Source organism: Poecile atricapillus, chromosome 5 (assembly GCF_030490865.1).
Source record: "Poecile atricapillus isolate bPoeAtr1 chromosome 5, bPoeAtr1.hap1, whole genome shotgun sequence".
Classification (NCBI taxonomy): domain Eukaryota; kingdom Metazoa; phylum Chordata; class Aves; order Passeriformes; family Paridae; genus Poecile; species Poecile atricapillus.
The window spans coordinates 400,443-425,502 of NC_081253.1; the positions used below are offsets into that span (position 1 = coordinate 400,443).

Consider the following 25,060-nt stretch of genomic DNA (forward strand, 5'->3'; position numbering starts at 1 on the left):
ACTGGGATTAATCCACTCAAAATACTCCCTGAACTTGTGCTATGGCTCACTTGGGGATAGATAACAGATTCATTATCAGAAAAACAGCAACCAGATTTCATACCTCAAAAAATTAGGTTCTCAGTTATTTTGCCTGTCTCTGGTGTCATGGCTGAGCAATCAGACATCACCCAGAACAGGAGACTGCACCTACATCTTTCCCAGGCTGTCCAAACCCTCATCCTCCACATCCCCATGCTGTAGTTTCCTAGGTCCTGCCCTGGGCTGCTCTCTACACTGATGGATCAGGCAGTACACACAGGTACCATCAGAAATGCACTTCAATGCTTCCCTGCATTCCAGTTCTTTTAATTCTCAAACTGCTCCTGCACATTGAAGATCTAGGATCTCTGTAGCCACAATGAAAACTCAGAAAATGTATTTTACTGTTTATAGCTCTATTCAGTGCATTTCAACACACCTGACTACATCTTAAAATCACTGAACATCAAAGTTTACACACTAAATTCTCTGCTATTGTATAGAATACATGAGAACTGGAGGATTTAAATGTTCTGGAATGATCTTTTGGTGGATTTTGCAGAACTAAGACCTGTGCATGGTGTAAATGGCTCTAATGTATCTTAAGAGTATACTGTGAGAAGTTTGGAAACATGGTGAGAATTTGCTGTGCCTGTCTCTGATAAAAAATAATGTCTTCCAATGACTTAGATAATTTTTCAGGAAAATACTTAAATAGTTCATCTTGTAGCATAAGTCCAAGAAAATTCTTAACACCTATTCTGAATTTTCAAATTCTCTATTTAGAAGTAAAGGCCAAAATCAGTGACAACCTAGCTCCAGGCTGGAATGTCCAGATCAAGTGTGCAAGGAAGACAAAATTGTTCAGTTTGAAGCCTCCAGTTTGAAATACCCTAAAATGGCTTTATGAAACCACACAGTAAACCACAGCAGAGCAAACCAAGCCACCATAAAGACTCAGCTTTCCATGCAGGGAGGGCTTGGCAGGGACCACACCGGGCAATTGTGGCCTTTGCTTAAGCAAACCCCACCGAAGCAGCCCCGTAAGTGCCCTTCAGAGGAGAGAGCTGCCTCCACTGTGCTCCCCCTCCCTGCTCATGTCACAGCCCCTCTCCCTGCACAGACCCCCTGCACAGGGCTGGGCAGCACCCGGTGGCTCCAGCAGCAGCCAGCCCTGGCTCTCACACTGCTCTCAGCACACGGAGCCTGGGGAATGCTTTCTTTAGTGTGGGATGGACTGCTCAAACAGCCCCAAAGCCAGGGAGCTCATCCGACACAGCCGTGCTTCTGGGGACAAGATGGGGGTGTGTTCTCCTGAGCCAGATGATGCTGCAGCCAAGTTATCACTGACACAAAGAAGCAAGAACATACTACTAAGAAGCAGAGGAGAAATATAAGACATCACTAAACCAAGTGTAGCAGACCATACTTTAAGTTTTCATTGTCATTAGTCTCCACTCCCCACTTTTCAGTGCTCCTCCTGTTACTTTCTTAGGCATACTCAGACAGCTTTGCCAGTACTCAATAGTCCCACTTCTTTTAGTGCAGGCCCACGGAAAAGCCAGACCTTTTGAGGACTGATACCAGACAGAAGTGGAGCTTCTGAAAACTTCCTAATCCCTTCCCTTCATATTCCTCATGCCTTCCTTACATTGGTTATTCTTCCAAATTTGCTCCTTACCTATGTTCCCTCTTTCTCAGCCTCCCACTGCTCACCTGCAGCCAGTAAGAACAGTCACCAGCACAATTCATGCTGAAGAGGTAACACAGTTCTTACCAACTCTGCCAGCTAGGACATGATGGACTGGATGTATTTCATGAGGACACAAGAAAAACAATGGGCAACCTGTCATCACTGAAAATCCTCATGTTTATCTAGCTACAGGGGTAACTCAAGCAACAATAGTAAATTACCAATGATATTAGACAAATACTCATTAGTACAGTGGGGTAAAGCTCCTATAAGTTAAAAACAACTTGCTGGGACACTAACATTATTTACTACATGACGAAGTTATTCTTGCATATCTAGACTTAGACACATCTCAGCTCTTGGTCAAAGACTCTGCTCTTCTCATCCTTTACAGTGTGCATGAAAAGTCAAAACCTAAACAAAACGTACTACATGTCTAGTTTTCACAGGAAGGCATGATGAAAATGTATCTGTGTTCAAGTTCCTTCACAGAGCTGCCAGAACACTTCCAGGTGGGAGCAGCTCCCATGGGCTGCACCCTGCAGCAAGGCAGCATGCTGCTCACTGAAGAACCAGGCAGGGATTCACACGCTCAAGCTTCCTGCAACCGAGCGACCGAGCCACGCTCTGCGTCCTGTCTGCCAGCCTGCAGAATGTGTTTGGATACAGAGGCAGCAGATCACAACTTACCCACTTGCAAAGATGATGCAAGCAACTAAAAATGGATTCTGTGAAAGATGGCTCCGGCATTTACATAAAAAGCAGGGTTTGAAATTTCCAGATGCAGTACGGGAAGATATTCCAAACAGCCCACCACAGGCTAGTCACTCTGTTCAGAGATACATTTTCCTTATGGACATTAGTAGTGCACAAGAGCACGCAGACTTAAGGACGAAAGCAGGAAAATAAACACTTATCTGATGAAAACATGGAAGAAACTAACTTCAGTAAAGGCTGGATAAAAACCACCTGCACAGTTGTGCAGACTTTCAAAAAGGAAACCTACACACACCTGACCTGCTGCCTCAGAAATGTGGGAGATGTGTTTGAACTGACTTACCACTATATTTAGACTCCTTCTAATCCCTTTTTCTTTACAAGATATATTTTTCCTTGTTTTGTTTTGGTTTTGGTTTTTACTTAAAAACATGCAGGTTTAAAAACCATTTGGTACTATGTCCTAATTAAAATCTTAAAATGTACATTACCCTAGCTTTTCAATAAAAATATTTTTATTACAGTTCCTAGGAATAGACAGTTTTGTTTCTTTGGGTTTTTTTTGGCTGATGTCTACATACTTTAACTCCACTCCAGTGAGCAGGCAAGATTCTACATCCACAAATATCTAGTTGTAACATGCTCACGAGACTAATATCTTTTATAGCTTTCAAACTAACCATTCACCAGAAGGCATCAGACATGTACAGCAAGACAACCATTTTGAATAAAGACATATTTATAGCCACGTCCTTCAAGGCCTGAGGCACTGTCTGTAGCTCACCTGAAAGAAGCCTCTTTGTCATCTGAAGGATGTCTGGAGAGCGTTTACACTTTGCAAACATATGAAGTACGAGAAGCTAAATAGCAATAAATAGAGTTTTCACAGCAGTTTAAGTCAACAAGGGTCCATGACTTTTTAGAAAGGAGAGACCCCAAATCTGAACCTTCCCTTTGGGCCATGCCACGTCTGTGTTGCTCTTTCTGCTGAGGTATCCAAATCCACTGCCATTGGACACAGGCTCATCAGAGCACAGTGCTCAAAGCCAGCTCTGCAGATTAGCAGACAGCAGATTGATCTCGAGGGATAAAGTTCAGTCTCTCCTCTATCACAGACTGAGGGGGAGGAGGGACATGCAGCATCACAGAAGGATTTTAGGTTTTCCAAACAGACTGTCAGGTGACAAGGACATTCATCAATTACTCATTCAACCATGCACAGAAGGATAAATTCTCAGTTCCGTGTTGGAATAGATGCAATTAACGTAGGCGTAAAGTTCTTCAGAATGACAATCACAGAACAATGTAACTTGCACACTGATGGCTGAGAGCCTGCAGTACAGGCACGCTGCCCTGCGCCCCAGCTCCAAACCCCTACCTGCTCCATCTCCCATCTGAAAACTCCTACAAACAAGCAAATGGCAATTAGAGTGAGAATGGCTTGAAGTACAAATGTGACCGCTACCAATCACAGCAATGGCTGCAGCTGCTGTTCAACTTCTACTTGTATTTTCTCCTAGCAACGTTATTGCTGAAGTGTGACTCTGTTATTGCTAGAGAGAATGCTCACTACCTGCAGGCAGACGTGCCTCAGCTGGAAGTATTAGCAACCCAAATCTGTGTTATATGCCATTATAAAAGTATGCTTCTCAGTTTTGTCATATAGCACATTTGAAAAAAAATTATTACACAAAAAATTTTCTCAATTATAAAAATTATCAGCTACAACCCCCATTACAAAAGACAGCTGGAGAGTTACAGACTCCCACAGCTCTCCCTGTTTGGACTATGCCAGTTTCCGAGCGATGTGGGGTCACATGTATCCCTGGGATGGTCTGGAGCTGGACACCACCAGCCCTGGTCACACCCTGCCTTTAGCAGCCAGGCAGCTGCGGTTCCCCTGGGCCAGCTGCGGTTCCCCTGGGCCAGCTGCGGTTCCCCTGGGCCAGCTGCGGTTCCCCTGGGCCAGCTGCGGTTCCCCTGGGCCAGCTGCGGTTCCCCTGGGCCAGCTGCGGTTCCCCTGGGCCAGCTGTGCTCACTGGCACCACAGCTCCACATCTGCAGGGACAGCCGTGCCTCGGGAACGAGCCACGGAGCAGCACCGCCTCGGCTGCCTCTGGCAGGGACAACAGCCCCACTATGCCCCTGCAAAACTGATGGTGCTGAAACGCTGCTTTTATTGGGGATCCATTTATGAGTTCTTCAGTGCTACCTGTGGATGTTCCTGCTCAAATGACTGCTACAGAAATGTCAGATTCTTGCATGCCATAAACATAGATTGAGGAATATCACTGTTTTCCAATAAGCATAGCATTGGATTAGCAAAAGATTTTACTGAAATGAAGTTTTATCAATTACTAAGCTGCAGTTTACTCTTCCTTTTGCCCTGAAATAGAACTGCACAGCAAATCTGTTTGCTGCCAAGAACACTCTACCTGCAAACTTTTGCGTCTAAACAAATTAAGCCCTCTCCTCTTCTGTTCTCCAAGCTAGAAGCTAAAAAAAAAACTTGAATGTAGAAGCAAAAAATAAGAATTAGACAAGAAGCATCTGAGTTTTAAGGCCACAATTACCAATACTTCTATCAGTTCTCCAATATCCCAAAGATTAGTATTATTTTTCTGAAGTGTACTTGATTTTGTTTACTCTTCAAAACTGAAAGTACTGGTAGTAGGATTACACATTACTCTATAGAGAATTTAGTATTTCTACTAACACTTTATGAAGAGACGAAGAGTTGTGAACACCAAAATTTACAAATTATATCACAGTTAGAGGAGATCAAGGACAACTGAGTAATTTGAGGAAAACCACAAAGAAAGATGAACGAGCCAACGTTGATAAACACAAAATCACACAAACTGTTCCCATCTAAATGATCCATATGCCTTCCTGTAGCAGGGGTAGGTAACAGAAACACAGCTACAAAATTAGGCAGGTTCAGGTTAAAGTGTCTGTCTAGGCAGGGAAACCTTTTGCAGAAGTACCAGAGGAGAAAAAAAATTGGGTTAATGGTACATTAAATAACGTCAATAATTGTAACCAGACTCCAAAACAGACATCCACTGTGCAAAATGTAGGCAATCCAGCACACAGCAACAAAAAAATTCAGAGACACAGAAAAGTATATATTGAAGGAATGAAGATTAAGAGTGGAAATGGTCAAGAAGCAGAACAAATACAAAATTAAGGCATATGGTTCTTTGCTGACGCTCAGTTAAAACAAGGAGAAACTTTAAGAACAGCATTCACAGGCTTCCTGCTGTGTGGCAAAACTGCACCTTTATGCAGCACTACAAGATCCTAAGATGTGATTTTCTTCTCACAGTGGAAAAGATTTCTTCCCCTAAAATCTGCTAAAGGCATGCAATTTTGTCATGAGATGGCAACATTTTGCATCAAAGTTTACCAGTTGGAGATGCAATTGAAATAGCTTTCCTGCCTCAGTTCCTGAAAGACTGAAAGCATGACTCAAAAGTATTTTAAAAGTTAACATCAAAGGAATCTCAAATAGTTGTCACAACAACATCAATCTTATTCCTGCCTTTCAATTCCCTGCCCCACATTCTAGTCACATGCTAATTCCTGAGCAGGGCAATTAAGCACACCAAAACCAGTAACAGGCACCAGAACTTCAAGTGTTAGGAAAGAGTGTGGGATTGTTTTATAACATCTACTTAATTTTGTTCTCTGACAAGAGCAGTAGAGAAACACATTTGTGTGAAGCCTTGACACTGCCACATGGCTTTGTGAGATGCAACCAAGAAAGCCCAGGTGAGAGAACTGGGGAAAAGAGAGGTGACCAGGGCACCTCCTGAGGAAGCTGAAAGCAGAGCAGCAGTTCACTTGCAGCTGTGCCCGGGCTCCTGGGAGCACAGCAGAAGCTGGCACTCACGGGCATTCATAGGGCATGGCTGGGGCAGGGGACACACAGAGCATGCAGAGCTCAGGAACTACAGGAGAATCCAGCTTAAAACAAACAGCAAGCTCAAAACCAGCTGACCCCAACTCACACCAAACACTCAAGTGTGGTCATCGACCCCAGCAATACCCAATTTCACATCACCTCCCATGCATAACCCTGCCTCACCCACACTCCAGGTGATGCAGGTGACACAGAGAACCAAGTCCTGCATCGCAGCAGATCCAGCAGAACAACAGCTCTGAGGAAAACACAAAGCTGGGATGCCTGTAATCAAAGCACATTCCCGTGGCAAAGAAAAGAAAAGGGAAAAGAAAGGAAAGATACCTCACTGATCCTGTCTGCTTCTTTTCTATTTTGCACTGCACTGAAAATGCACAGTCTGCCCACACTGCTTCACTGAAGTTTTGTGCACTCACTTTCAAGCTGGATCAATTGAAAAGTCAGAAGAAAGCAACCAAAGCAATACAAACTTTATGCAGAAGCTGCTTGTGTTTAGATATAAAGCAAAGACTTTTGGGAAAAGCAGTAACAGGCAAAATACTGAAGTCACTGCAGGAAAGACAAAGCAATAACCAAGGATAATATTTAAGAGCTATAGCTACCTTCTTGCCATTATCAGACAATATAAATGACATTAATGATGTAAGAGTTGCTGTCTTCTCTAAATGGAATACTGGGGTTCCTTTTTGCCCTTTGAAATTCAAACAAACATGATTTTTTAGATCATTTCACAACTACACATATTAGAAAAAATTAAATGTTCACACTTAGGATTTAGATATGCCTGACTGATACTGATTATTAAACACTGATATATTTAAATAAGCAACTCTACCAACAATGAAGATACAAACTCAACCAGTTATTTTCACTATGCTGTAACAAAAATCTCAGAATGAAGGGTTTAAAAATCAGTGATCAAAAGCAAAGCCTCTCAGTAACAAGGAGGGAGCTGGAAAATTATGCAATTTTAAGTCTTAAAAAAATATAAAAATTAATTAGTGTTTTAGGGGATTTCCACTTTCAAACCTGAGAAAGCCTGCTCCTGCTTGCTCTCTGCAAGTCCAGGAGAATGTCAATACAACAAGTCAGGAAATACACTCCTGGATGACAGCAGCAGAAAAGAATGCACTTCCACCACTTGTGAGATTGCTCTTTATTGCTCTTTTATGTAATGCTTAAGGGGTAATTGTAGTTAGAGGCATATCTTTCCATTTTTAGAATGTCTTACTTCAGCTTCATAAGAATATATGCAATTTCAGCTAGCTGCTGTTGAACTGTCCTTGCTGGGCGATGTGAAGTGCAGCAGAGCACTGGGCAGGAACAGCTCCAGGCCAGGCAGGATCCAGCACTGGAGGAGGAATCCACCAACACCCAAATTATTGTATTGCAGAACTTGAAAATACTTGGCACACAAACCATTTACGCCACCTAAAATGAACCATTTCAGTAAGGTGCCCCAAGGCAGCTGCTAGTTATCTTCTCAGTATCACAGACAGCATAAATTACAGATTGTAACAGAATGCTTATCCACCTAATTGCCTTTTCTTGACTATTTGTGAAAGACCACTTCAAATCCAAAACATTTAAAATGGAGCTTTTCAGCAAGAGCACAGGAGTTCTACAGAGATTCAAACTATTGGGTTTTGTCTGTAACTTAATATAGGACATTCTCTGTTACTTCAGTTCTCATATGACCTGAGAGGTAAAGCTGCAAATACCAGAGCAAATGTGAACAAGCCCATCGAGGAGGGGCAAAAGGAGGCTCAAAAATCTACCTTACACATACTGTGTTTAAAAGAAGTAACACCACAGTTCTTTTGTCCAATAACTAAACTAAACTAAAGCCCAGTAAAAACTTAATGAAAAATGTCATATACACACACACACAAATATATATATATATATAGTCTACACATAATTATTTCTTCAAATAAGGTTTTCAAAGAAGTTGCTGCTTTAAAATGGCAAATATGTTTCAGAAGTTGATTCTCTACAGTAATGCTGCTGGTTGATTCCAAACAATACTCAGCACATCTTCTGACAAATACTGTCAAAATCTTTTTTTATATGTCTTAAAAGTAGCCCTCAGCAAGGTTATAAATGCAGAGTTCAGATCAGCACATTCCCATACAGCAGGGTAAACATGCACAGCATTACCTTATCCCATTTTTATCTGTCCCTAATACCATTGCTGCTGCTGCCTGTCAACATCCTCTTGGTGAGCCACAGGAAGGATATGCCCAGGAATAAGCAAGAAGTCCCTTGTCATTTATGGTCACCTCAAAAGACAGCATTTACTTACAACTGAACTGACAGAATACCCTGCCCTTGTGTCTTGGGGTGACATCCTGGAGCCCTGCTGCCCTTGGGCACTCGGGGACCCGAGCAGAGCTCACTCAAGGCAGGGCAGCTACCACCCAAACACAGCACTAGGCTGAGCAGAACCATGTCAGGCTGATAATCCAGCCCAGAATCACCCAGGCTTCCTCCCAGGAGAACTGTCCTGCCCCACCCTGCTGCTGTGGCCCAGCACCAGGGTCCACAGGAGCACCATGGCACTGCTGGTACCTGGGGACAGGCCTGGCTCCAAGGCCAGGGAGCCAGCCCTCATCTTGGTGAAGCTAATCTGATACTCTTTCAAAACCAAGATCACTACCAACACTACCCCTGTCCTGCACAGGAATGAGAAATGAAAACATTTAAAGAAAGGAAAAGGTGGTAGAACTGGCATAGGACAAAGCTCTGACACAAGGCTGGTTACTTGTTCAACACCTGTCACCAACAAACACCATGCAGGGGTGGGACCAGGCTTTAGACTCCATTATCCTCAAGTAAGTCTACATGAAAATGAAACTATTTACTGGAATGGCAATATGAACTGCAGGTTTCACACTGAATGCTGAAGAACTGATGACCCAACCTCACCGACAACCTCTTGGCAAAAGATTGAAAAACCTGCACTGGTGCGATGCACAGCACGCTCAAAGCTACCAACTTTCAACAGAAAAAAAAAGGAAAAAAACATAAAAAACAGAAAACATAGAAGTCCAGATGCCTGAGAAGGTAGCCACTATGCATATCAAGGCACACCAGAAAGTGAGCTCTGAATTGGAAGAAAGGAATGAGCTGGCTTACTTGCTTCCTTAGTAAGCTGTCAATTCACTGTCTTCACAACAGACTCCTGTCGTATTTGCAGTTCGGTAGTTACAATCTTAATCCACCAGTGAATTGTAAGACCCACTGACCAAGGCAAAATTCAAAGTATGGGAACATCATATCACCAAGAGAAGTCATAGAAATTACCTCTCTGGAGGCTGTTTAGTTTTGTAACTGGAGTTCCTTCACATGACAAAGGATATTGGTTACAGCATAACCACTAACTGGTTCAATCTCCTAGAGCAGAGAGAGCTGCTGGTAGTGGCCACTCACACTTTGGGGTGTGATCTCCATTAGAAACAGAAACCACTGGAATCTTGGTCCTGTAAGACCCAGCTGCTCTGGACATCAATGGAGGCATGAGTGATCAGCACAGTGGTGGGGCACAGCTATTAATTTAATGGATATGGTGACAAGAAAAAAGCAGTTAAATAAAAAAGATTACTCAACAAACTCAAGCCTAAAAGAACAGAAAAAAATTTAGTTGCCAAAATTGCCATGGAGCATGTTATTATGGACTGATTCAATTTCTAAATGGAAAGATAATTCAAGCAGGCAGAACTGTAACTTAAGTGGTGGATTTGAGAAGAACCAGTCTTACAAAATAGAAAACAATGTGGTGACACGAACCAGCTGAACCCAGCAGAGCTGATGCTCCTGCTCCCAAATAAATCCACAGCCATCCAAAGCAGTGGAAGGGATGACACACAGAGGCATGCAACCAAGCTAACAGAGGATTCCTTATCTGGGAAGCACACCTACATTTAGAAGAGATACAAATGCAAAAGAAGGTTGATGTTCCCTTCCTAGCCTAAGGGGAGAGGAGAAATCTACCTGTCTGCTGCTGTTTTCCAAGTCAAATAATAATGGAGTTATGAGAGAGCTAGAGACAAGCAAGCCAACCAGGGCTTGCTAAAGCAGCACAAAAACTAAAAATGACAGAAACATCTGTCTGCAGACAAAGCACAGCCAGGTATCAGCCCAGCAGGTACCTCAGTCAGACAAAGGTAAACACAGCCTCTGTTGTCAAATGACAGTGATTATGTATGCAGCCTGCTTAAGGGAAGGAAGACAAAAAAAAAATAGAATTAACACAGAGCCCCATCTGGAGAGAAGTTTCTCCACAAGGAATTCCCTTGTCATTAATCACATTTAACACCAGCAAAACAACAGGCCTTCATATCTTCCAAGTTTGGGGGGTTTTGGTAGGCAAGAAGGGCATGGGGCATTGATCTTGCTAATGCTCTTCAGGCAAGTCACAGTGACCAAAGAAAGTTTCTGTGACAGGCAGCAAGATCATCACCAAGTGGTAACTGGAGACAAGAACAGAGCTCCTCCTGTGAGATGACCACAGTGATGGCACATGCTATTGTAGAGTGCACCCAAAACACACCTCCAGCAGAGAATCTGAAGTGTTGCTCCCATTAGAATGAAATGAAAGTTAACTCAGCACCTGGCACAGGCCTTGTTTATCACATTTCATTGGTTCTGCTGGTCTGCCTGAATTCAAAGGCTGTCATGATGATAAAGAAACCAAATCTTCCCTTTTTTGTCACCAGAAACCATTCAAAATAGAAACTGAGAAGATATTGTTTTCTATGAATATTCGTGTGTAAAAATACAGATAAGGAAACATTTTAGAAAGACCAAACAGGTCTTAAATGACCATAAAGAAATTCAACATTGTAACTACAAATTAGGAGATTTCCCAGTGAAATGAACATTTTGGAAAAGTAAAAAACTATGGTAAATATGTACCATCTGAGATTAGAATTATTGGTGGCTATTTTCTCCACTGTTATAATTGCAGTGTTAGGGTCCATAGAGAGGATTCCTGTCAGACTGGTACATCTCACTTATTTTTTCTTAGTTTTACAAGTAAAATCATATCTACCTTAAGGGAAGTCAAACTCCTTCAATCAGAGTTAAACCAGCAGAAAATAGCTGGCTCCTCTGGGATGTTTACTGTTTTGATTCATATTCTGCTGGCATCTCTGCAACTGGAAAATGTTGAGGTCAAATCAAGGTGATTTGCTTGGTTTCCTCCTGTGGTAGGGCCATTTCAGTTAGGACTATTTAATTAAATATGCACCTGTATCTTCACACAGCAGCTCAACTAACAACCAAAGCTATTCCTGCATTTAGCACCCACCCATAGCCCTCCAGCTATGCCAGGAACCTCTGCATACCCACAAAATCACACATTCAGGTCCCACCTCATTAAAAGTACAAGCTAGCATGTGAAAAGCATTAGTTCAAGCCACTTTGTCTCCCTCCTCTAGTACTGTGTCAAGACTTCACACCTTGGTTTAAGCTCACCTGGGATAAAGAGGGATCTGACCCTGTCTGTCCAGTGCAGGAGCAAGTCAAGCTGCTCTAACCCACCCAAATGAGTATCACAGTTGTAGTTGTGCCATGATAAACAATAACTTGGGGGAGATGCTGATTGTCTCCTACCCAAGTCACTGCACACACAAGTCACCATTCTCTTTGAACCTGCCATGGAAACCCACACAGATCCTACACTGCAGGAAGTTTGGCAGATGTGTTCTTTCACCTAGAAGAAGAAATCATCAATGTCAGCCAACTGAAAGGCACAGTCACTGCATCTCCCCAAACACACTTCAAGACAAAAGGCAAAACAGAAATAAAGCCAGGGATTAACAGCACCTCAGTTTCACAGGCCCACTGCCAGTATCCTGGACAAGATTAATCACAGCAAACACCAGCTTTTGTTTCAAGGAAAACTGAGTGAAAAACTGATGCACACCTAAAACTGAAAGGATGCCATTAGTGTTCATAAATCTATGAAGTTGTAAGTCTCACAAATTTAACACAACACCAAAGTGATTCACATTCATATAGAAAAAGTACACTGGCAAGAAGTCTGAACTTTGGAGCATACAAAGCTGTACAGTAAGGGCCTTTGAAGGGCAAACTAAGTCCCCAACACTACAGAACAGAGAGCTGCTCACTCCACACACTATGTGAGAGACCAGCCAACGCGTTAACAGGCACTGGATTTCAAAAAACAGCATATCCTCAGTGAAAAGCATTGTCTTCCCACTGAATTGTGCCATTTCAGAGATTGAAAAGGTCCAAATATCACAAGCACATGGTAAAGCCAGCTATCCAGAAAGCCTTCAGAACAGCTCCAGTGCAGCAGAGGAGAGCTCCCTGTGGCTCATCCCCACTGACAGGGAGCTGAGCAGTGGGAACCCCGGGGCTCTGCCAGCCTCCACAAGCTGCACAAACACAGCATCTTCCAGTCTGGAATTACTAGATTCAGCTAAATTATGGGGATGTAATTGTAAAGGAGATATATTCCAGCTTACAGTATCTTTTTAAAAGCTGTGTAAAATGGATAAATACTTTGAAGGAACACCAAGTATTGGCTGCTTCCCAGAAGTTTTTTTCCCCGTATTCTGTAGGGAATCTTTAAAAAGCTCTAAGTACAAATTATTCTTGCAACAAAAGACATTGCAGAACAGTGGTTATTCATCTGTTGTCTAGAACCAACCAAAACTTGATGCTGAAATACAGGTTGAGCAAGCTTAACAGTTTTGAATTTCAACAGACTAAACTCTTCTATAAGGATTTTCACCTCATACCTTGGTGTAAGAAAAAATAAAACCCATTGACAAGTGTAAATCCAAAATACAGCAATACAATGGGAGGGTTGATAAAATAAATGTTGTAAAAATTTAGAAAGTTAAGAAGCCTGTTTAGACATCACAAGTACATCCCTAGTCTCCTCCTGCCCCAAGCTGTCATAAGTTGCCAGAGCAGAGGCTCTGGGGCTGGTTGTTAATTAGTTCCTGGGCATTAGCAGCATGGCATAGCAGAGCTTTCACATGTTTGTAGTATTCATGTTTGTACGAGGGAAAAGGACACACTACCCTTGAATTTCTGGACTTACAAGGCATTTTTGCTTCCAAGATAAAAATCTCTGTTCTGGCTATAATTCTGTGCAAGATGCAAACCATTTCAGTCAGCTAGAGGACAGTTTTAAGTCCAGAGTTCAAAGCTAAGGCAGCATCCATGAAATCCTGTGCAAGGAGGGAAACAGCCAAATGCAACCCATGCAGCAGCACATCCTGTCTCCCCTTCCTCCAACATGTTTAAGTTTGCCCACTAAAGACTTGGAAGTGAGACAGACAAGTCAAATATTTGGAAAGAAAAGCCTCACAGGAACCCTCACAGGCAGGTGGCTGTTTGCCATGCAGACAACAGTAACAAGCTCTTCCAAAGGCCTGCTTGTGTCAGGGAACCTGAGGGAAGGAAGAACCAATTATCAGCTCCAGGAGAAGCAGGAGCAACTCTAGAAATGACCTGCTCAGAGTTAGTTCTTCACTTTGTGAGAACATTCCATACCAGCAGAAGGCAGCTGCAGGCCTGTGGAACGAGGCTGTCCTGAGTGCTGCACAGCTGAAGGAAGCGCTGTGTAAACCTTTCACACCGGGACATTCTTCTACAGCGTCATCAATCAGCTCCCATGCACCAGGAAAAAGGTCATGTTTATGCTTCAAAACACAAAAAGCATCTGCACAGCAGAATCCTTTCTTCTCACCACGCTCAGTCACAACACCAAGTCAGAGAACCATCAGTTCAGAAGGACAGGATTCAGTAAACTGGGAAAACAGCTGCAGCACTGGGTGAAGAGCTGAGGGTTCCAGGTGTTCCTGCAGCACCCAGTGAAGGGCTGAGGGTTCCAGGTGTTCCTGCAGCACCCAGTGAAGGGCTGAGGGTTCCAGGTGTTCCTGCAGCACTGGGTGAAGGGCTGAGGGTTCCAGGTGTTCCTGCAGCACTCAGTGAAGGGCTGAGGGTTCCAGGTGTTCCTGCAGCACTGGGTGAAGGGCTGAGGGTTCCAGGTGTTCCTGCAGCACCCAGTGAAGGGCTGAGGGTTCCAGGTGTTCCTGCAGCACCCAGTGAAGGGCTGAGGGTTCCAGGTGTTCCTGCAGCACTCAGTGAAGGGCTGAGGGTTCCAGGTGTTCCTGCAGCACTGGGTGAAGGGCTGAGGGTTCCAGGTGTTCCTGCAGCACTGGGTGAAGGGCTGAGGGTTCCAGGTGTTCCTGCAGCACTGGGTGAAGGGCTGAGGGTTCCAGGTGTTCCTGCAGCACTGGGTGAAGGGCTGAGTGTTGCCGCCCATATTGCTTGGTTTTATTAAGTTCAGAGGTGGTTTACCCCAGTTGCTCCCCGGTCATAAAGAATGGTTTGTCCCCAGGTGCCCATCATGGTAAACCCTTCCCATTTTTCCAGATTGTTCCCCATCCATCACCCTAATCCTGCCCCTAAGCCCTGTCAATCTATGTGAACCCCCACCTTTTGTTCCAGTTCTTTCCCTGCCTATCATCCCTTCCTCGACGCCCCATTGATTGTACAGTTGCTTTCCCTCCCCCGGGTCCCTACCATTGGTCCTGCATATTGTAATCCCCACCCATAACCCCTCCGTGGCTGTTGTCCCATTGGTCACCATACGAGCCGCCCACGGTCCTTAAAACCTGGCGCATGGGGGTGCCCAGGGTCTCGGCTCAGACCTCTCCCCTGTGATCCCAGCCCCGCACCTGTTGGAATAAACTTGTTCCTGGGAAATCGGAGGAGTTTGAGCACTCTTTCTCCCTTCGTCACAACCTGTGTCGCCCTGTAAGCCTCAACGCCAGAGCGCAGAGGAGCTCTGGAGGTTCCAGGTTGAGCCTCGCAGTGCTAGCCTGGTTCCCCACTCCTGCCGCTGACATCGGCCACAGCTGAGGGTTCCAGGTGTTCCTGCAGCAGCCCCAGCAGCCCCAGCCTGGCACAGGGGATTGTTCCTTGGCTCGGTGCACACTGACCTGGGCTCTCATGCAGTCCTTGGCCTTCACCAACACACCCTGCCCCAGCGCTCACTTTTGAGCTGGCAACGCTTCCAGGTGAAAATATCATCCCACAGTGTGCACTGCTGCACACAAAGTGTACTTTTCAACTTTCTAAAAAAACCAACCTGGAATATTGCCATAGAAAACCATTTCTGTTCTGTTGCAATATGACTCCTGTGGTGTATTGAGATGTGGAGAAAACAAAGGAAAATTCTGGAAAAATTGCAATAACTTGAATTATCTTTGCTATCTAAAAAAAATAACTTCCTTTAGTATTTCAAATTTCAGCCTGAAATACATTACTATTTATATTATAGATTAAATCAATATACTAGTAATACAATATTAACATATTAACTTATATTAATTTGTATTAACATATTTACTAATACAATGAACTGTATCACTAAGACAGCATTTGCTGGAATTCTGACAAGGCAAGACTTCCTAAATCTAATGCACTTCACACCCCCTAAAAGTGGGAAGTTGTGATTCAGGATATGTTCTTTTGTATCTACAACAGTAAATAAGATATTTAAAGTCTACCCAGTATGAACAACGGGTAACAGCATTAAGTTTAACAAAAACTGTTATCCTCCTCTACTGTGCAGCTCCATTTCCAGACTGGATCAGTGCAGTTCCCAATGGACAGTCAGTGACTCCTTTCAGAGCACTCAAGCTGGCCAAAATAAAACTCAGTAGCTCATCAGACAAATTCAATTCCTGGATTCAGTGCACCTTTCTAATTCAACACTTTTTAACTGCATATCTTCAGAATGAGCTTTTTGTTTTGGAATTTGGGTCTTTCGTTGTTACAGTTTTTTGATTTTATCTCATTGCCAGTACATGATCTGGTGATTTTTTTTTCCTGCTTACAAATAACCTGTGTTCCACAATTAAATTAAAAAACTCTGAGTGTTGAAAGACTAACTACATCAGCCTGAACAAAAAGCATCCTGCAACAGGCAGTGCTCTCCACCAGAACTTCAGAACTTCCTTAAGAAGTATCAAGTTCTTGAACCACATGAAGTTTTTCTGCCAGTCTGTCTATTCTGTGAAGAACACTGAACTAGGTGGGTTTTTTTAAAGTGTTTTGGAAAATAATGTATTTAATGGCAGTAAAATTTCCCAAATCTCAGTGTATGCTGTTGCTATGATTTATGCTAAGGAACAACAGCAAAACTAAGAAAACTCAGCATTTTATTTCATGTGATGGTGCAAATAACACAGAGCAAACACAAGCACATCTCACCAGTCTACAAGCCAGTCTGAGATTTCTGGGTTCAATGTTTTTTCATCTCTCATCCAAAATATAAAAACATGCTCCCAGCAACAAATGATGCATTGTATCAGTCATCTCACTGCCAATACTTTCAATTTCAGCTGAAATATGGAACTGGATATTTTTATTCCATTAGTTATGAGGACAAAGCTGGATATGAAGGCTGTGGAGCAGCAACAGGTGGCAAGTTCTGTCAGTGTACCTTTGATTAAGGCTGAATCAAATTACACAGCCCAGCAGCCCAGGCTCAGTACTGGCTCACAAGCAGCCTGGATTAGGTGTGTGTTACAAAAAGGCACGTTCTTGGTATCTTCTCCAGTCACTTCATCAGTTTAAGTTTTGCCTTTCTGCCTATGTCAGCTCTATATGGAGCATGGACTTTTCTCTGCTTCACAGAGGGCCATGTCAATTTGGAGTTTAGGCACCAGTATGATACAGATAAAATCTCCTTTCACAATATACTGTAATTTAAATACTGTTGTGTTATTTCTCAATAAGAATATAGGGTAATTTTGTTTTTAAATAAAAACATGATGAAAATACTAGCTCTTTCTAAGATCTGTTTCCCTATGTACCTTTAGATGCCACACAAGACTTGAACATGAATTAGAAGACAATTGTTGAACACCATTACATAAACATGCCTGTAGACAGAATGTCTCCAATTAACAGTCCAGTGCTCCACTTGTCCAGAAGCCACTGAAATCAGTTACATTACATATATCACTTTGGGTTTATTTTGTGAAAGATATGAATGAATTGCTTCAGCTTCAAGCCTGTCACATTGACATGGAAATTAAAGAACTATCATTTGTCTGAAATTGTTTCAGAGAGAGATGATTTGGTTTTAGTTTTCACCTATCAGATTTACCTGTATGATAACAAATGTGCCAATACTTAATTCCTTGGCTACACAACAAGAAGTTCTGCTAAGGCAAGACAGTGAAGGTTTGGAACTGAAAAGTTTCCTTTCGGAGCACCTAGGATGCATTGCCTGCTGCTCCCTTTCTGGAGAAGAGGATAGAAATCCACCACAAACTGGAAATCTCCCGTTCACATCAGATTTCTAGGACAGATGGCATTAAGTAACATCATATAAAGCAAACTAAGGGACAGATTAGGTGCTTTCTATTTGGACATGTGTAATGCAAACGCTTTTGAGTATATATTTATAAAAACCTGTTAGAGGCATAGGCCAGATGAAAGCCTTTGGCTTGCCACACCACAGACAGAGCACGAGGAGCTTTTGATAAGAAGATAAAGACAGGAAAGGTTTTTGGCACCCACAGAAACAAACAGAAATCCAGAAATTTTCTAATGTTTCTTCCTTGTTCCTTACAGCTGTACCTCATGGAACAAAAGGTGATGTTTGGCATGACACCACAGCTCCTTCCTTTCCTCACTTGCTCCCAGACCTCTGCTACTCCTTGCTCTACCTGGCACTAGGAAAACTGTCCCTACCTTCCTTCAGTCCCTCCACCTCTTCCCAGGACATTCTCCCTCTTGTTCCTGCTGCCTCTGGAGGTGGCCCCAGAGTCTAAGGGCATTTCTTGGACCAACCTGATGCAGCTGCCCCCACTGGCAGCCAGCACAGGTGCCCCAAGACAAGCAAATCCCAGCAGGGCTCACTCATGCAGTGCTCCAAGATGTACCTCACTCATCAGGGAATGGCGACCTGGTGCCCTAAACCCTGCACAAGCTCAGCAAACCCTGCAGGCCAGTTCATCCCACAACCTGCACAGGGGCTCTGAACCACCTGCCTCACACATCCCAAAGATCCCACAGCCACAGGGGAATTTCATTCACTGCCCACAACCACCAACACATGGCACAAACAGTAAATACATTAAAAATCCCCCCACTGACCTGTGATGCAGAAAGCAAGTTTCAACCTGTACACCTTCAAAGAATTTACAATAGATTAATTCCTTTCTGTTTTTTATTAATGAATTCATCACAATACCAATCAAAACATTAGATCAACTATAATGTTCACAAAAACACACTACATTTCAGTTAGAACACTACATGGGGGAGTTAATTTTACTTATTTCTTGAATAATGATTTTATGACTTTCAAAGTAACAACTCCCAGTTTCATTTTCTCCACTACAATAAAGACATATTTTAAGTTATTTTAAAATCAATTAAACAGAAAGTTGACTGGTGTTCAGTTCCAAGTGCTAAGTAAGAAATCTCTAAATCATTGTGCAAAGTAAAACAAAAGGGGGAGGAAGATCTGTAAGAGATAGTCATAGAGACATTTTGGAGAAAAATAACAATTCCTTATTCTTAATATATTAAAATTGCTTAAAATGAAAGTAGGAAAACACGTGTAACAGAAGTATGCCTTTTTATAAAAACTCTGTTAAAATGGCACCTTGTTTAAAAATACCATACACAAAGAATGGATTTTCCCCATTTTTTGTTGCCTTTGTTTTCCTGTAAGAGTGGGATCCAAAGAAGAGGACCAGAAAGTTGAAGACAGCCCCAGGCATTCTCCATGGATCCCGCCAGCCTAAGGCTCTGCCCTCCCTCTGGCAGGGAGGAAAAGCAGGGAGAGGCACAGAGAACTGGCTGGGCTGGTTCCTGTCCTGCCCTCGCAGCAGACACCACGAGCTCTCCAGGAAGGAAAGGAGAGCTGACTCACACAGCCCATCCTGAAAGGAGGACAAGCCTGTGCCAGTGTCACCTCCCTGGCCCTGGATACACACAGCTGCTCCAAGGCTGACATCCACAGCATCCCTGGCTCTGGACACACAGCTGACATCCACAGCATCCCGGGACACACAGCTGACATCCACACCATCCCTGGCTCTGGACACACAGCTGACATCCACACCATCCCTGGCTCTGGACACACAGCTGCTCCACACCATCCCTGGCCCTGGACACACAGCTGACATCCACACCATCCCTGGCTCTGGACACACAGCTGCTCCACACCATCCCTGGCCCTGGACACACAGCTGACATCCACACCATCCCCAGCTCTGGACACACAGCTGACATCCACAGCATCCCTGGCTCTGGACACACAGCTGACATCCACACCATCCCCAGCTCTGGACACACAGCTGACATCCACACCATCCCCATCCCTGGACACACAGCTGACATCCACACCATCCCTGGCTCTGGACACACAGCTGACATCCACACCATCCCTGGACACACAGCTGACATCCACACCATCCCTGGACACACAGCTGACATCCACACCATCCCTGGCTCTGGACACACAGCTGACATCCACAGCATCCCTGGCTCTGGACACACAGCTGACATCCACAGCATCCCTGGCTCTGGACACACAGCTGACATCCACAGCATCCCTGGCCCTGGACACACAGCTGACATCCACAGCATCCCTGGCTCTGGACACACAGCTGCTCCACACCATCCCTGGCCCTGGACACACAGCTGACATCCACACCATCCCTGGCTCTGGACACACAGCTGACATCCACACCATCCCTGGCTCTGGACACACAGCTGCTCCAAGGCTGACATCCACAACATCCCTGGACACACAGCTGACATCCACAGCATCCCTGGCCCTGGACACACAGCTGACATCCACAGCATCCCTGGCCCTGGACACACAGCTGACATCCACACCATCCCTGGCTCTGGACACACAGCTGCTCCACACCATCCCTGGCCCTGGACACACAGCTGACATCCACAGCATCCCTGGCTCTGGACACACAGCTGACATCCACACCATCCCTGGCCCTGGACACACAGCTGACATCCACACCATCCCTGGCCCTGGACACACAGCTGACATCCACAGCATCCCTGGCTCTGGACACACAGCTGCTCCACACCATCCCTGGCCCTGGACACACAGCTGACATCCACAGCATCCCTGGACACACAGCTGACATCCACACCATCCCTGGCCCTGGACACACAGCTGACATCCACAGCATCCCTGGACACACAGCTGACATCCACAGCATCCCTGGACACACAGCTGACATCCACACCATCCCTGGCCCTGGACACACAGCTGACATCCACAGCATCCCTGGACACACAGCTGCTCCACACCATCCCTGGCTCTGGACACACGGCTGCTCCAAGGCTGACATCCACAGCATCCCTGGCTCTGGACACACAGCTGCTCCAAGGCTGACATCCACGGCCTCCAGCCTCCTATGGCCCAGCTGAGCCGCCGTGAGACACCACTCACAGACTCTTCTACTTCAGCCTTCCCTTTAAATGACACAGTCATGGATTCCACTACCAAAAAAGAAAAGGATTAATCTCCTGTGAAAGCGATGGACTCCTTCCTTCCTCCTGAAATCCAGGCCTCTCTTGTCTGCCTGGAAATAAAGGAGATGTACTAAGGGCAGCAAGAGGGAGAGGAGCAAAGGTCTGAACACTGCTGCCAGCTGCAGAGATTTAACTGACAAGACACTGGGATTTTCTTCCATGCAAGCAAAAGCTTTGGGAAGGTCACCGGAGGCAGTTTTTGGCTGTCTTTATCCACCTCCTCCCCTCCCTCTGCAAACCTCCCCCAAGCAGAATAAATGAGTATTCTGTTTGGATAAAAGAACATGAGAAGTTACCCAATGAACTAGGACATGTCACAGGCCTTAGGAAAAGCAGCTGAGAATCGGCAAAGCTCCCAAGCATAGCCAGAGACTGCTCGGTGCCATCACCCCCTCCAGCTCCATTCTCTTTTCCCACCTCATCACTAAAGTTCAAACCAGTTTAATTTTGGACAGATAGTACACCCCATATTCATAAGGATTTGACATCTTATTTTTGCTTGCGAAAAAAACCCACCGACCCTAACCAAAAATGCTGAAAACTGCAGAATTCTGACCCGCACCAACACAGGTTCTGCAGGAGGAGGTGTCCAGGTGCTGGTTGCACAAGGTGGCAGAAGGCACTGTCCCCGCAGCCTGGCAGGTGACCCCGCAGAGCTCCTGGGCCCTCGCAGCCTGCCAGGAAAGCTCTCTGCTCCCAGGACTGCCCTGCTCCACCACAGCACGGGCAGCTGAAAAGGAGCACAGCTGCTCATCCACAGCAATTCCACCTAACCCAGCCAGACTCGCTGATCTGACTGACTGACAGCAATACAGACTGTGGCCAATAACAGGCTCACAACTGTGCTTTCCCAGACAAGTATCATGAGTTCTGCTTGCTTTTTAGGGGCCTTTTCTGTAGCACATTACACTAAGTATGCCCTGGTACTGAAGCAAACTAATGTTAAGCTCGCTGAACTCCCTGAACTAGCCACTGCTTTCCTGCGCCAAAGAAATAACCAAATGTTGCAGGACTCCATTATTTTCAGCACCACAATTAAGAAAAAAAAAATCCTCATAACAAAATTAAGACATTACTCACACAGTCCCATCGTTTAGAACAGCTTTAGCTCCTTGTCTGTACTAAATGTATTGAAATAATCTACATAAAGCAAAGCAGAAGTACATGAAGTTCTTATTTATGTTTTCTGTTCATTTAAACTGCAGTTTTTCTCCAGAGTCTTCTCTCAGTGCATGCAGATTTCTAAACACCAAACACACATTACTAATTAAGATTACTATTATTTGTACATAGCATATGCTATCACTGAATATGAAAAATACCTCAAAATGCACTACAGATGCTATTTTGCTACTGCAAGAATCTTCTATAAAAAGGTAGTGTATCCTATAACTTTCTTTGTTTACATAGTGTGACTGAATTCAGCTGTTCATTATAAAAGGATCCTGCATTACTATTGAAAAATGCAAACTCCAAAAGGTGTTATCTTGTTGACAATCTAAGAAAAATTAGAACAAATTCTCCCCTCTCACAGAAGATGACTCTCCCAAAACTTTTTCCAACTGTGTTTTGAAGCAGAACATCTGATATCAGTACTGCTGTTTATGCTGAACATCTAACAAGATGAAAGGGAAAAAAACAGATTTTACTGGAAAGGGCCTATCAGCTTTTCTACCTTAATTAGAAATATTAATAGCATCTTATTTCAGCAGCAACAGAGCACTTCACAAACAATTTCAACAGGAGAAAGTTACTGCAATCTGCCTTTCTACAGTCAGGTTACATTTATTTGCATGTAACATTGTAATGTTTAATAGAAACATGACATTACAAGATATAAATGCCAACAAAAAGTTTTTGCCTCCAAAACACACTCCCCCATGCTTTAAACATGATGAACATGACTGAATTACTGTTTCTTCATACACTAAACGACATTTAGTAGATTCAAACAACCTAGGTTTAGTAGGTTCCCATATTTTTATCAAAATGAACACATTATTTGGTGTAGATTTCAAAAATACAGTTAATAGTCAAGGGGAAAACATTATCATCCTCATAATCTCCCAATCTCTAAACTCCAATTTATCAAAAATTGACAATGCTGAAAAAACTGAGAAGCCAGTTGATGCAACACTAGTGCTCACAGTCCAACCACACCTTTTCCTTCAAACAGTCGAATCTGGAAGCAATGACTAATGTAAAATTAACAGGGAGCGGGAGGCTATTTAGGAAAAAAAAAAAAAAGTACAAAGGTCTATGGAGCAAACAGAGGCACTTCAGAAACACTCGAGATCCCTGCCCCTGAACTGTTGATGCCTTCTGAGCGTCAGCCAGGAGGAGAAATGGACCAGAGGGGACTTGAGTCATCAACTCTGGTTTTTCTGCGCTGAAACAGCCTGCGCTCAGCACCAGCATTTATTTTATTGCGGCGAGACTTCATTTCCCAGCTCTCCCAGCCCAAGCCACGGCAGCCGCACTCGGTAACCGGCACCTGCAGAGCACTTTCTGTTCTCGCACACACTGCAGCGTGCCCGAGGCTCGGCCCCGGGAGCCCCCGGCCGGCCCCGGGAGCCCCCGGCCCGCCCCGGGAGCCCCCGGCCCGCCCGTGCCGCTCCGCTCGCAGCCCCGCGCGGGCGGTCGGAGTCGTGGGGAGAAAACACCGCAGAAAGTTCCTGCAGCCCCACCAGCCCCGGGTGCTCCCGGCGCGGGGGCCGAGGATGCTCCGCGGCTCCCGGTACTCGGCGACGGGAGCGCGGCTCGTTCTGCGGTCGCACGAAGGGTGAAAAACCCGTATTTAAATCCCGCGCAGCGAACACCGCGACGGCAGCGGGGTCAGGGACCCCCGGGGCGGCAGCCGAAGCCTGGGACTCCGGGGAACACCGGGACGGACGCCGGGAACCGCGGCCGCCCGGTGCGAGCACAGCGGGTGCGCAGGGCCCGACGCTCCCGGCTCCCCCCGCCCGCTCCGCCGACCCCGCCATCCCTCGCACCACCCGCCGCGTCCCCGCCCGGCCCCGCGGCCGGCGCCGTGCGGCGCTGCGGGCACGGCGAGGCCCGCTGGCCCTGCCCGCTGCGGCTCCGCCGGGCTCGCGGCTCCCAGCGCCGCGCCCGCCCCACGCACACGGCGCGGCCGCGGCCACCGGCGGGGCCCGGCTCCGCACTCCCGCCCGGTGCCGCGCAGCGCCCGGGGCAGGGGCCGGCCGGCGGCACCTCCTCCCGCAGGGCCCCTCCGGGCGGCTCCACCGGGCTCCGGACGGCCCCGCGGGCACGGGGAGTGCGCGGCGCTCCGCCCGCGGGGCCGCCCGAGACGACGGCTCTTCGGCCCCGATGCCCCGGCGGGGTCCGCCGCCTGCTCCTCCCGCGCCGCCCGCCTCGCCGCACCCCGCAGCCCCCCCCGGCTCTCCCGCGCGGCGGCCCCGGCCCGCGGCCTGCCCCGTGCCCCGCACTCACCGCGCGGAGCGGCCCCGCGGCCCCGCCGGGCGCGCCCGCCCTACCCCGGGGTCTCCATGGTGGCGGCCCCGCCGCCCGCTCCGCCGGCCCCGCCCCGCCCGCGCGCCGCGTCACGCGCCGCCCGGCCCAGAGCCCGCTCCCATTGGCCAGCCACGGCGCGGGGCGGTGTCCCATTGGCTGCTGCCCCGCGTTAAACCCGCCAATGGCGGCGCGACTTGAGGTTGCCGTGGTTACCGATGCCGTGTGGGGGAGACGGCGCGGACGGGACGGGACGGACCGGACCGGACCCGACCCGACCCGAGCCGGACCCGGACCCGAGCCATCCCATCCCATCCCATCCCATCCCATGCCTGCGGCGGCTCCGCCGGCAGCGGCCTGACGAGACCCGCGCTGTGCCCGGGGCGGCTCCGCCGGGCGAGCCCGTGGGGAGGGGAGGCCCCTCCGGCGCCCCCCGTCGGACCGGTCGCGGTGAGTGTCCGAGCGCGGCGGGGCCGAGCGGTGTGCGGGCGGATGGAGCAGCCGGTTGTAAAATGGCCGGGCCCGTGTGGCCGCGGTGGCCGGGCGTGCCCGCCCGCGGTGCCGCCGCCTCCTGCCCCGCCGAAGGAGCCGCCGCGGGAGCGGAGCGGGGAGCAGCCCGCAGCCCCGGGGCTCTGCCGAGCCGGACCGTCACCGTC

The 25,060-nt window shown here is 46.5% G+C and overlaps 1 protein-coding gene across 11 annotated transcripts in view; it reads right to left on the reverse strand.

The window, feature by feature from the left end:
* Positions 1 to 24,494, reverse strand: part of PKP4 (plakophilin 4) — a 66,961-nt gene extending 42,467 nt beyond the window's left edge. For all 11 annotated transcript variants that reach the window (XM_058840465.1, XM_058840464.1, XM_058840454.1 and 8 more), the window contains exon 1: positions 24,387 to 24,494. The gene's annotated coding sequence lies outside the window, so the exon portion shown is untranslated. The remainder of the gene's footprint in view (positions 1 to 24,386) is intronic.
* Positions 24,495 to 25,060: the final 566 nt, after the last annotated feature.